The sequence below is a fragment of the Oryzias latipes genome, chromosome 1 (assembly GCF_053564925.1).
Source record: "Oryzias latipes strain Hd-rR chromosome 1, Olatipes_Hd-rR_3.1".
NCBI lineage: Eukaryota > Metazoa > Chordata > Actinopteri > Beloniformes > Adrianichthyidae > Oryzias > Oryzias latipes.
Window position 1 is genome coordinate 13,875,902 of NC_136237.1, and position 11,220 is coordinate 13,887,121.

At 39.0% G+C, this 11,220-nt stretch overlaps 1 long non-coding RNA gene across 1 annotated transcript; it reads right to left on the minus strand.

Moving 5' to 3' along the window:
- Positions 1 to 3,538: 3,538 nt before the first annotated feature.
- Positions 3,539 to 7,159, minus strand: LOC144994018 (uncharacterized). Its single transcript, XR_013657363.1, has 5 exons — positions 7,020 to 7,159; positions 6,453 to 6,487; positions 5,792 to 5,949; positions 5,367 to 5,462; positions 3,539 to 4,015 (listed from the first exon to the last, which is right to left on the minus strand). It is a non-coding gene; the product is annotated as an uncharacterized LOC144994018 (long non-coding RNA).
- Between the last annotated feature and the right edge of the window lie 4,061 nt (positions 7,160 to 11,220).

Consider the following 11,220-nt stretch of genomic DNA (forward strand, 5'->3'; position numbering starts at 1 on the left):
TGCCTATAAAGTCGTTTGTTCTTTGGGATATCATTTTGCAAAAGCTGTTCTCAGCCAAGAGGTTTCTGTTGAACTTCGGGGGGGGGGGGGGGGGGACAAGATCCAGTAGTACAGGGTAGTATTCAGATTAAATTATAGATGAGTATTCAACTTTTGGAACAAATGAGAGAAGACTCTGGTCGATGTAAAAATAGTCTATTTGCCTATATGAGCGATGTACAGGGGAAAAAAAAAGAATGTGATTTACTTTGTGGGAACAAAACACGGCAATGGTCAACACATCCAATCTTGTTCATAAAATCTGATAGGAGTTGGGCTTTTTTGGAAAGGTTTGCTGATTTTGGATTGGAACGATCAAGTATTGGATTTATTACACAGTTCAAGTCTCTTCCAAAAATTAACTGGTGTGAGTTCAAGTCAGGAATCAATGACATTATCTTAACTATACATTTGTCATCATCCCAATTTGGGGTGTAAATGTTTACCAAAACCACAGCCTTGTGATAGAGGAGCCCAGACACTATCACAAATCGCTTTTGAGGGTCTGGAATAATGATGGTTACAGCAAACTGGATTTTTTTTATAAATTAATATGACTGTTCCACAGTTTTTAGAATTAATATAGGATGAAAAATATTACCAACCCAACTTTTTTTAAGTCTGACTTGGTCATTAACCAGTAGGTGAGTTTCCTGAAGAAAGGCAATATCACATTTCAATTGTTTAAGGTGATTAAATATCCTAGCTTGTTTGACAGGGAGAAAAAGACCCAGAAGTAATAGCCAGGGTGCACATCTTATTGATTACTTTATCAAAAGAAAAAAGCAGTCCATGCTGCAGAAATGTGATGACGTCCTCTTCCCATCCTTAAACACAACCCTGTTAAAACCTAAACTAAGAACTAAGCCTATGCCTGTCCTTCCCCATGAGGCAAGCTGCAGGCTAAACGCTATTTTTCTTACGAACTTCTGGTGGCATAATTCCTTGTATTATGCATGGGGCGAATAATAAACAGAGAGCTCTATAAGCAATGGGGAAGGAAAAAAAGGTATGAGGTTGCTCCACGCCAACTGCCTCGCCAACAACTAGGAGGCAAATTTCAATAAACTCCTGCCACTCTGCAGAAACTATGCCCTAGAAAATTTACAAAGGTGGAATCAATAAAGTATCTTTTTTTTTATCTTAAAAGGATTCAGGTTTTTGGATTTTGGCTTAAAATGGCGTTATCATAATTAAAAGATCACCGGGAATGCTTTGAAAATAAAGTGGGACTTGAAATAGTGTTATAATTTGAGCAATTAAAAATCAATGAAGGATTCATACCAGCAATTTTAATGTCATAAATTTAGCTTTACAAGCCAGAAGACGAATTTGTCAAATTTAATTTCAAGCCCAGTCAGCCACTGATCAGAGGAAACAAATGATGAGGAAAAGTGGGTAAACACAGGGCCCACAGGACCCAGCTGCCTGATTATCTAATGTATCCAACCATCAAATTAGCACCCTGTGTGGTCTTGTCAGAGGGCCTTTCTTTTGCTTTTAGTCCAGGAAAGTGTGAAAAAGGATTTTTAAAAGATAAGAATCTCATCCTGAGGCTTTAGACTTCATTCCCTTTTTTAGATGGATGGCAGGGGCGCAACTACCCAATTTTATAGGGGTATGTGGTCACATAATAACCCCCCCCCCCCCCCCCCCCACCACTCCTTTTTTCTATCAGGTGCATTACCAACCTCATGTCTGTCTCCTTCACCTCTTGCCTGTGTTCTTCTCCATTAAATCATATGACCAAGCAAGGATTATTTATCGTTTTAAATGAATTAAACATCGTGCTAATGCACGTTTTCTAAAATGAATTTAATTTAATTTAAAAATTACTGACTTGGTATGAACTGGCTTTGCCCTGAACGTCCACCATAAGACAAACCTGTTTCTTATGGAGGGCCCCCTCCTCCTTGGTTGACTTTTGGAACTTCCTTAAGGGGGGGGGGTTCTGTCATGGTTTGGGTTTCTCTGTATTGGCTTTTGTTTTTCATTTTGTTTCTGTCATGTTTGAATTCTGTTTCCTGTTTAATTTTAAAAGGTTTACTGTTATGTCATGGTTTTGAGTTTTACTTCCCTGATCCCAATCTCTCCTGATCATGTTCACCTGTGTTTTGTCAGTCCTGTTTGTATTTAAGTCTTGTCTCTGCCTTCCTCTTGGGCTGGTCCATTATCGTCTCTTCCCTGACTCCCTTCTGCCATGTGTTAATGCTATGCCCACGGTAAGTTTAGTTTTGTTTTCCTGCTCTGCAGCGCATTTTGTTAGATGAATAAATCCCTTGCCCTGGAACCGTGTGCCTCTCGTCTCTGCATTTTGGGTCCTTCATGCTCACCAGCCCTCCCTACCTGACAGTTCAGCCAAAGTGATATTAAAAGTAAGAGGCTGTAAACTAAATAGTCACTCAAAAACAATTAGGCAAACTTTTAACAATATAAAAAGAAACAAAAGAATCATCTAACCCACATCACACATACTTCTCCCTACTTCTTCAAATAGGAGCAGCTTTTATCAATATTTAGTGCTGTTACATTCATAGGATTAAAACCTTTTAATTTTATAGTTAAAGGATATATTTATGTCTGTCTGAAACAAAATCAGCACAAACAAGCTCCTTTATTTTCTTTATGATTATTGATGCTGTAAATCCTGCTCAGTGCAGTTAAAAGACACTTGTGACCATTTTACTGGTAGCTTTAGGACGCCTGTTTTTGTACCTGCTGTCTCTCAACAATTTAGAGAAACTTTTCTTCCTTCCCTCTACATCTGTTGCATTCTCTGTTTTGAGCCCTCGATTCTTTTTTTCTTTTGCCTTCCCATTTATGGGGCACTGTCATAAGATGACTACAAGAGAGCACGCTCCGGCACCTTCTCGCAGACACGTGCTACTCTCTGTGCAAGACCCAAGTGAAGGAGGAGCGGCTGTGGCAGGGGCGCCCAATCAGTTATGATGTGGGTCTGTTACTGATCTCATATATACGTGCACAAACAGCTGTGAAATTAAAAAAATCCGAACTATAAATAACTTTCCCAACTTTGGTTTGGCGCCCTCTGTAGGCCAGCACCCTTATGCGCTGCATTTTCTGCATACCCACTTTTTGCGCCCCTGGATTTATGGAATCATAATTAAAAATAAAGCTCAATACACTGTAAACCCGAATAAGTTCAGTGAACTCAAAGTTTTTGAGGAAACAGATTACATAATAATTTTTAAGTTGACTTACTTAAAAAGTATAAGTTATTTGAACTTAAAATCTTTGAGTTGAATAAAATAAAAAAAATTAACTAAAAGTAAACAATAACTTTTTATTTAACTAACTTAAAGATTCTTACTTTACTAAACTAGAATATTTTGTTTTTATTGAACCTTAATACATTAGTCAATGAACTAAAAACTTTAATATATCTCAACTCAAAATTAATCATTTGAAGTCTAAACTAAGTCTTTTTTATCCTTCTTAGTCAGGGCCATTCTTACAAAAGAAAAACGGAGGCAGAATTGTAATTGCAAGTTTATTTTTAAACCTCCTTACACAAGTACATTTGAACAACTTGTGGTACTAGAAAATGTAAAACACTGCACAATTTGTGTTAAGAAAAAGTGCACAAGCCATAAAAAAAAAAAAAAAATCAGTCTTCAAGAAAAGCAAAAAATGAGCATTAATCTTTTTTACACCATTTCCTTATACAACTTTATAAAAAAGAGCATTCTTACATTTCAAAAAAAGCAAAAATTGTTTATTAGCCATTTTTTTTTACACTTTTCCCACATAAAACAATTTTCTTAGGCTGCCCTTTCCCTACAAACATTAGCGCTCAAAAAAATACCCATTTAGGAATGTCGCCTACCACAAGCTCATCTTCCACCACAACTGCTGTTCTGAGCGGACAGAAATGAACTGAACTTGTTTTGTTGTTGCTGACGGTCAGAATGCCAACAGAGGTGCTGCTCATGTCTGCCTCTGGTGACTCTTTAATCTGCAAAGAAAAAAAAACAGTGTAGTATTAAAGAAAGAGAATTGATCGTTTGAGGGAAGAAAACTTTATGCAAAAACTACAACCTGAAATTGACATTTTAAGAGAAGGTCAGAAATTACACATCAGGAAAATTATTAAAGTTGATTTAAATTAATGATTTCAAGCATTGTAGTCAAAGCAATAAATAATAAATAATAATAAACATATTTATCAAACTCATTACAGAAATGATGAAATGCATTGATTAAAAAGACAGAAAATAAAACAAAAACGTCACTTAAATCACATTTGCTTAATTCAATACAGTGATCTTTAACTAAACTCATGTAGAGCTTGATTTATTGCTTGAAAAGGATCTGGAAGAACAGAGCTTATATAATACAAAATCAAATGAAATCAAAAAAAGACTACTTGTAAGAGTCCTCATCATTCCATAAGGCAATGTACACAAAAAAATAAAACAAAAGCTTTTGTAACATGACAATCTGAAAACAGGATCACATTTATTCACCCCTCCCTCCACCTAACCAGTTTCACCAACATAACTCTCAGCTTGTGCTGGATGGTAAGCACCTTTCAGGACACGTCCAGGAATTCCATCCGACCCAGCTGCTTACTTAGTATTCACCCTCTGGAACTCTTTCCTGATGTCATGCTCTCACAGTTAGCACTCGTTACTCTCCACCAGGTTGTGTCTCTGTTATGGGGCAGTTTTTCAACTACAGCTCAGAACATCTCCATAACAATGACACAACCTGCTGGAAAGAATCCCCTTCTTGCCAATGCAACTTAAGAGCAAAGATTCAGTTCAATTTTATTTATATAGTCCTATGTCACAACAAAAGTCGTCTCCATGGGCTTCATACCGGCAATTGTACAAGAACATGAAATCATAATGCATTAGGTATTGGCTAAACTAAACAGACTAAACTAAACTGGGCATCCCTGCCATTAGACCCTCTTACACAGTAAGGAAAACTCCTTTAAAAAAATAAATAAAAAAAGACTCCTACCCCAGGACGGACAGGCGATGTTCCAGAACTCTTAGAGAAGAATTACATTTTCTAGTTCAACAACTGCATTTTTAAAGTCCAGCAGATTGCCGTCATCCAGATGAAATAGGGGATGGCTGTGGGCCCCAGACGAGTCAGAGGCGAGGTCCACGGTCAGGTACAGGAGCACAGATGAGCTGAAGTGCAATAGTTTAGGAGACTATGTGCTTTGCCACATAATATTGCTTTGGCATGACTTTCTGGTTAAGTTGTATTACCCACACAGCTGGAGTATTAACCAGCACACTGTCACTGGTACTATTTAGTGAATAAAACATTATCCGTCATAAAGTACCTACATTCCAAACTTTGAAGAACTGTGGGTCCTCCTCACGTTTGTATATGGGAAGCCAGTACAGGCCAGGAGTACGTTTGACATCAGCAGTCTGCTCTTGCTGCACAGAGAAAAAGACAAATTAATATGGCAAACATATTCAAATGACTGCACCCTTCGGTCTGGCTCAGATCAGTTCATTTAGTCTTTTTAATTATCTTAAAATTGTACAGTTATTTCAAAGATACACCAAACATAAGATGACATTACATTCATATTTACAAATGCATTGGGATCAACGTTGATGTTTTTTTCTCCAGTGAAGCAAACATTTACAGTCATTCACTGAATTAGAAATGCTCAGGGATTAATGTGAACCGATCCAAGTCAGCCCCTTATTTTAGCTATACTAATGCATAATGTTGACCTTGCCATGCAGTTACACCTCACCTGTTTATCATAGAGGTGCAGAATGTCGCATAGAGCCTTCCGGTTCGTGCTGCCTTCTGTCTCAACAAGATCAGCATCCTCGGCATCTGTCTGTCCAGGTCAAAATAAAACTGTTTTCGCAGGTTGACATTTGTGATGCGATGAAACTCAGCTCACATCTACAAAAAAAAAAAAAAATTTAAATGTTAAACACAATTTAAAGCTTTTCCAAGCTACTGGTAGCTTGGAAAAACTGCTGCATTTTACAATAGCCTCAATACTCTGTCCACAATATGTAATCTAGGATGCATATTAATATTTTTTTAATATTTGTGCATTAGCTAGAATGACATTTCGGAGGATGTTTTAGGAAGAGACAAAACAGTTATATTAAAATATTTGACATTGTGAAACACAAATCACAACCAAACCAGGGGCCAAAATACCGTTTTTTGAGTCTTAAGCAAACTATTTGATACATTTAGTACTTTAACTCGAGCCAAATTCAGGACAAAGTTATAACTGCTACATAACATTAACTTAAGGTAGCTTGGACATTTTTACTTATTCATAATTAATTTAATTTGTCAATAAGGTCAAATGTTCTCCAGGAAGATTCATTGGACTGAGAGCTGCCCGTGTCTTAAATATTGCAGCCATGTTAATTACAATCAAAACTTACCTCCGCTCTTATTTTTCAAACGCACCGCCGGTTCACTAAAAAGAAGATACGAGAACATGTTAGCGTAAGGCAGCTAGCTTAGCCCACATTTGCATTTATTAGTTACTACGTGAAATACAAGTTACACAAAAACATAACGATTACCAAATCACAAAGCCTGTGGTAAAATGTAGTAGAAAAAAAAGGCAATTCCCACTGAGTCGTATATGTGGCTGTGGCAGCCGCTCTGCCAGGGCTAGCTAGCGGTTAGCTAGTAGTAACGGTTAGCTAGTAGTATTAACGGTTGGATAATTTAAAATGTGCGCCAACCAACTCGGTAAACGTAAAACTTGAAACTTTGCCCCAACAACTTCTTTTAACCACAAGCAATAATTCTCTGATGACATGATACTGCAAAACATACATAATTGTTTAATTCAGAACAAATATTCGAAGATACATACAAACTCGTGGAGCACGTCATGAATACAAAGGATATACTAGAAGGAACATCAAAAGAAGCAACAAATATATAATACAGAGGCGAAAGTCATAAAATATAATAAAAAATAAAATAATACGACTTACCTAGACGTATGTGAGTTATCAACTTGGGCCAGCTGACACTCGCATCAGACCTCCGCCATCTTGAAGACTTCTGTGGCTGAGTTCACGTTCATGGGCGTACGTTATGACGTCATCACATTACTCATAAGTTTTGACTCCAAGGTTTCATTTACTCAAAATGTTTTAGTCCAATAAAGATATAACTGTGGCAAAAGTTGAATCGGCTTTTGCCACAGTTTGTTACTTTTGAGTTCAGTGATTATAAAACTTTTGAGCTCATTGGACTATTCGGGTTTACAGTGTACCACAAACGCTTTTTAATTTTCAAAATGAAGCTGCATTTTTTGACTCAAAATTAAAATGAAAAATCAATCCGCCAAAATGCTTTTCATGTTCTTCCTCAACACCGCTCATTCCGTCACTTAATTAAAATGATAAAGAAATGGTATTTGACATTTCATTTTCAAAAAGTTCTCTAGTAAATGTGTAGCAAAATTCATTTAGAAGTGTCTAATTTGACAATTAAAATGGATTTACAGAAATGCTTTTTAATTTTCATAATGTAACTGCATCAAATGACTCAAAATTAAAAGGAAAAAGCAATTCTTCAAAATGCTTTTTAATTTTCTTCTTTACTATCGCTTATTCTGTGACATAATTAAAATGAAAATGCAAAGAGGGGATTGCATTTGCGTTATCACATTGTTGTTACAAAGCACCCTTTACTTCCTTTTCCTTCCATTCATTTCACACAAACACAAAGACTGTGGCTGCACTGATCAGACATGCTTTGCTCGCGCAGAGCATGTAGCCACACCGAGTGAGCACTGACGTCATCGCCCCACCTCCCCCCTGGAAATGCTCACTGGTATTGAATTTTGCTACTTTTTTTGCGGGGTGAATTTGAAAACGAAAATGCAATCCCCTCTTTGCATTTTCACTTTATGTCACAGAATGAGCGATGTTAAAGAAGAAAATGAAAAACCATTTTGAAGAATTGCTTTTTCCTTTTAATTTTGAGTCATTTGATGCAGTTACATTGTGAAAATGAAAAAGCATTTCTGTTAATCTATTTTAACGATCAAATTAGATATTTCTAAATGGATTTTGCTACACATTTACTAGAGAACTTTTTGAAAATGAAATGTCAAATACCATTTTCTTTATCATTTTAATTAAGTGAAAGAATAAGCGATGTTGAAGAAGAAAAAGAAAAAGCGGTTTGGCGGATTGCTTTTTCTTTTTAATTTTGAGTCAAAAAATGCAGCTTTATTTTAAAAATGAAAAAGCATTTCTGGTTTTGACATTTATTTTTAATTATGCTACAGAAAAACTTCCATATGGATACAGGTTTTATGCATCCACACAGACAGAAGCTGAGAACCATATAAGAACTAAGAGTGAAGTGTAAACACTCTGCTTTTTTCAAAGTTTGCAGCATTGTCTAACTACAGCAGTAATCCTTGATATGCCATGAGATCAAAGGTTTTCACTATTGCACTACGCAAAACAAAGACAGCTAACTAGACAACTAAATAGTGATTTTTTTTTTTTTAACTTTTCCTGTCAAACAGAGGCAGATGAGGACTGAGGGCCTCTTGTGTTGGACATATTTACAAGAAGGGTTATTAATTTTCAGACAAACCAGAGGTAAGAGAGAGGGATGTTAGAGAGAGAGGGGGGGGTAAGCCCATGAAGTAGCATAAAGCAACAAGTTACTGGATGTTTATCACTACGGTAAGGTTCAAATGTTGTACAAATCTCAAAGGGAGGGGCCTGTCCACACACACACTCAAATGTTATCAACACACCTGCTAGCTGCAAAAATGTCCACATGTCAACATGTGCACAAAAGAGATAGTGTTCACACACGCATACTTATGCCTTCAAACCAACTAGTGTGAAATATTTCATTCATTCAATCATGCAAACTATTAGTGCAAAGGTGAGCTAACACCTGTGCTCAGGTGAGTGTTTATGTTCTTCTAAAATGGATGGTGGAATGTGAAAAGAAGGAGGGAGAGCCATCCCCACATCAAGACCCCCGCCGCAGCGGCAGCCAGAACCCCCAAACGTCACACGGCAGCAGGCAGAGAACAACCGACCCCCGGGCGACCACATCCGCCACCCAGGCCATGGCCAGCAGGACCGCCGCCAGGCACGGGGGGAAAGAGAGCGCCGCCCCAGCCCAACCAGGAGAGCAGCCCCCTGCCGCACCGGGAGGGCCCAACGCAGGGGCCAACCCGAGAAGGGCGCCCACAGCCCCAGACGAGCACCCCTGCACCACCCTGGAGTTCTGGGCATCCCCCCGCCCCAACCCCAGGTACAAGCCAGGACCCCCCAAGGGAGACCAGCTTCGCACTCCAGGCAGCCACCCACCCAGCCCACGGTTGGTCCAGGAAGGAGCAAGGCAGGGGCCAGCCGTCCCCGCCCAGGAGGGGAGCACCCCGGGGAAAAGGGGGGCCCACGAGGGATGTTGTAAACATGGCCCGACCAGGCTCGGCCACAGTTGGAAATTTGGCGGGGCCCAGCGCTCAGGGGCAAGGACCAGAACCCACCTCACAGGGATACGGACACCCCCGGCTCAGGTGAACCCTCTCCCTGCGTGGAGAGAGCACTGCCGGGCCCAGGAAGCCGGCACCCAGGGGACACGGCCACCGTTGCCAAGGGCCCCGTACCCCCCACCAGGGATGGGGTAGGGGATTAATGGTCCTAGGTCCCACCTTCCTTGCAAAATGTGTGTGCGTATGTGTGTGTTTGTGAGGGTGTGTGTGTGCATGTGTGTGTGTGTTTATGTTTGAATGTATATTTTGAGGAGTAAAGGTTGTGTGTACTAAGGGGGTGCAGTTAAAATTGGCAGGTAGGGCATTGAGAGGACATCTCCTGATTACTCACAGTGATGTCCCCTCACCCTTCCCACCAAGGGCCCTAAATGTCTAAGGTGTGGTTAAAATTGGCGGGTAGGGTGCTAAGAGGACATCTGCTGCTTACTGGCAGTGATGTCCAAGCACCCCCCCTACCAAGGGCCCTACATGTCTAAGGTGCAAATAAAACTGAGAGAGGGGGGGCCCACTCCATACGGCAACCATCGGAGGGGGACCACTGCCAAGTAGCTCCCCCCCCAAGGTGCATCGCAGGCTAAACCCCCCACCCCCTCACCCTATAATGAGATTATATGAGGAAGGGGGTAAATTGGGGACACAATAGTGATATTTTTTGTGTTCACATTAAAACTTCTATGTCATGGAAATAAAAAATTGCACATACAAGTTTTTTTGTCCGTTCAAGATAAAGCAGATTGTTTTATACTAGGGATTTAACAATTAATCGACTGATCAATTAACGATATATAGTCTTACAATCCAACCAGATCAATGTCTTTGAGGCAAGTTGATAATCAAATTTACCTATAAAACGAAATAAATCGATTATATTGATATTGGACAATACCATTTCACAACAGAGTTTTAGGGCCACCTAAAAAAAAAAAAAAGTAAAATTACGAGATTTAAAGTCGTAAATTTTAAGTTAGCTTACAGTACAGCAAATGAACGCTGTGCAGCAGCAGAGCAGTCCAAATAAACTTGAATGAGCAGGTGAGCTGACTGTTCATTGATAATGGTTCAAATGTTTTTGAAGCTCATTTGTTTGATTTACGATTTATTCATGTTTTACTCATTGATGGGTGGCTTGCACTCTGCAGCCCATTGATGAAGCCATCGGTACCTTTTGAAAGCTATTCGGAAATGAAGCTTCACAAAAATGCTCCACATCTCTCATCTTCAAGCTAGGCTCTGATAAACAGACAACTTTGGTGTTTTTTCCTCGTTAAAAATCTACGACTTTTTTTCTCGTAAATTTTATGGGTTTTTATCTCATAAATTTACGACTTAAGATCTCGTAGATAAAAAGTTATGACTTTTTTTTCTCATAAATTTATGACTTAAAAGTCGTAATTAAAAAAAAATTGTTTGTAAACTGGCCCTAAAACTCCGTCGTACTATTTGGATTTTTTGTTAATTTTTGTGTAAAGGGCCAAAAGTTGACGCCTTTGGTAGGGACGTTTATTGCCAGGTGCCAAAACACTAGAGATGGACAAAAATCTGGTGCCCAATTTAGAAATGAAAATAAAAGAACGAGATAAAGAAAAGGGTATGTCGTCTGATGAGACGTGATTCCTAGCCCTAAAACATCTTCCCAGAGTTTAATTCTAGATGAAGAA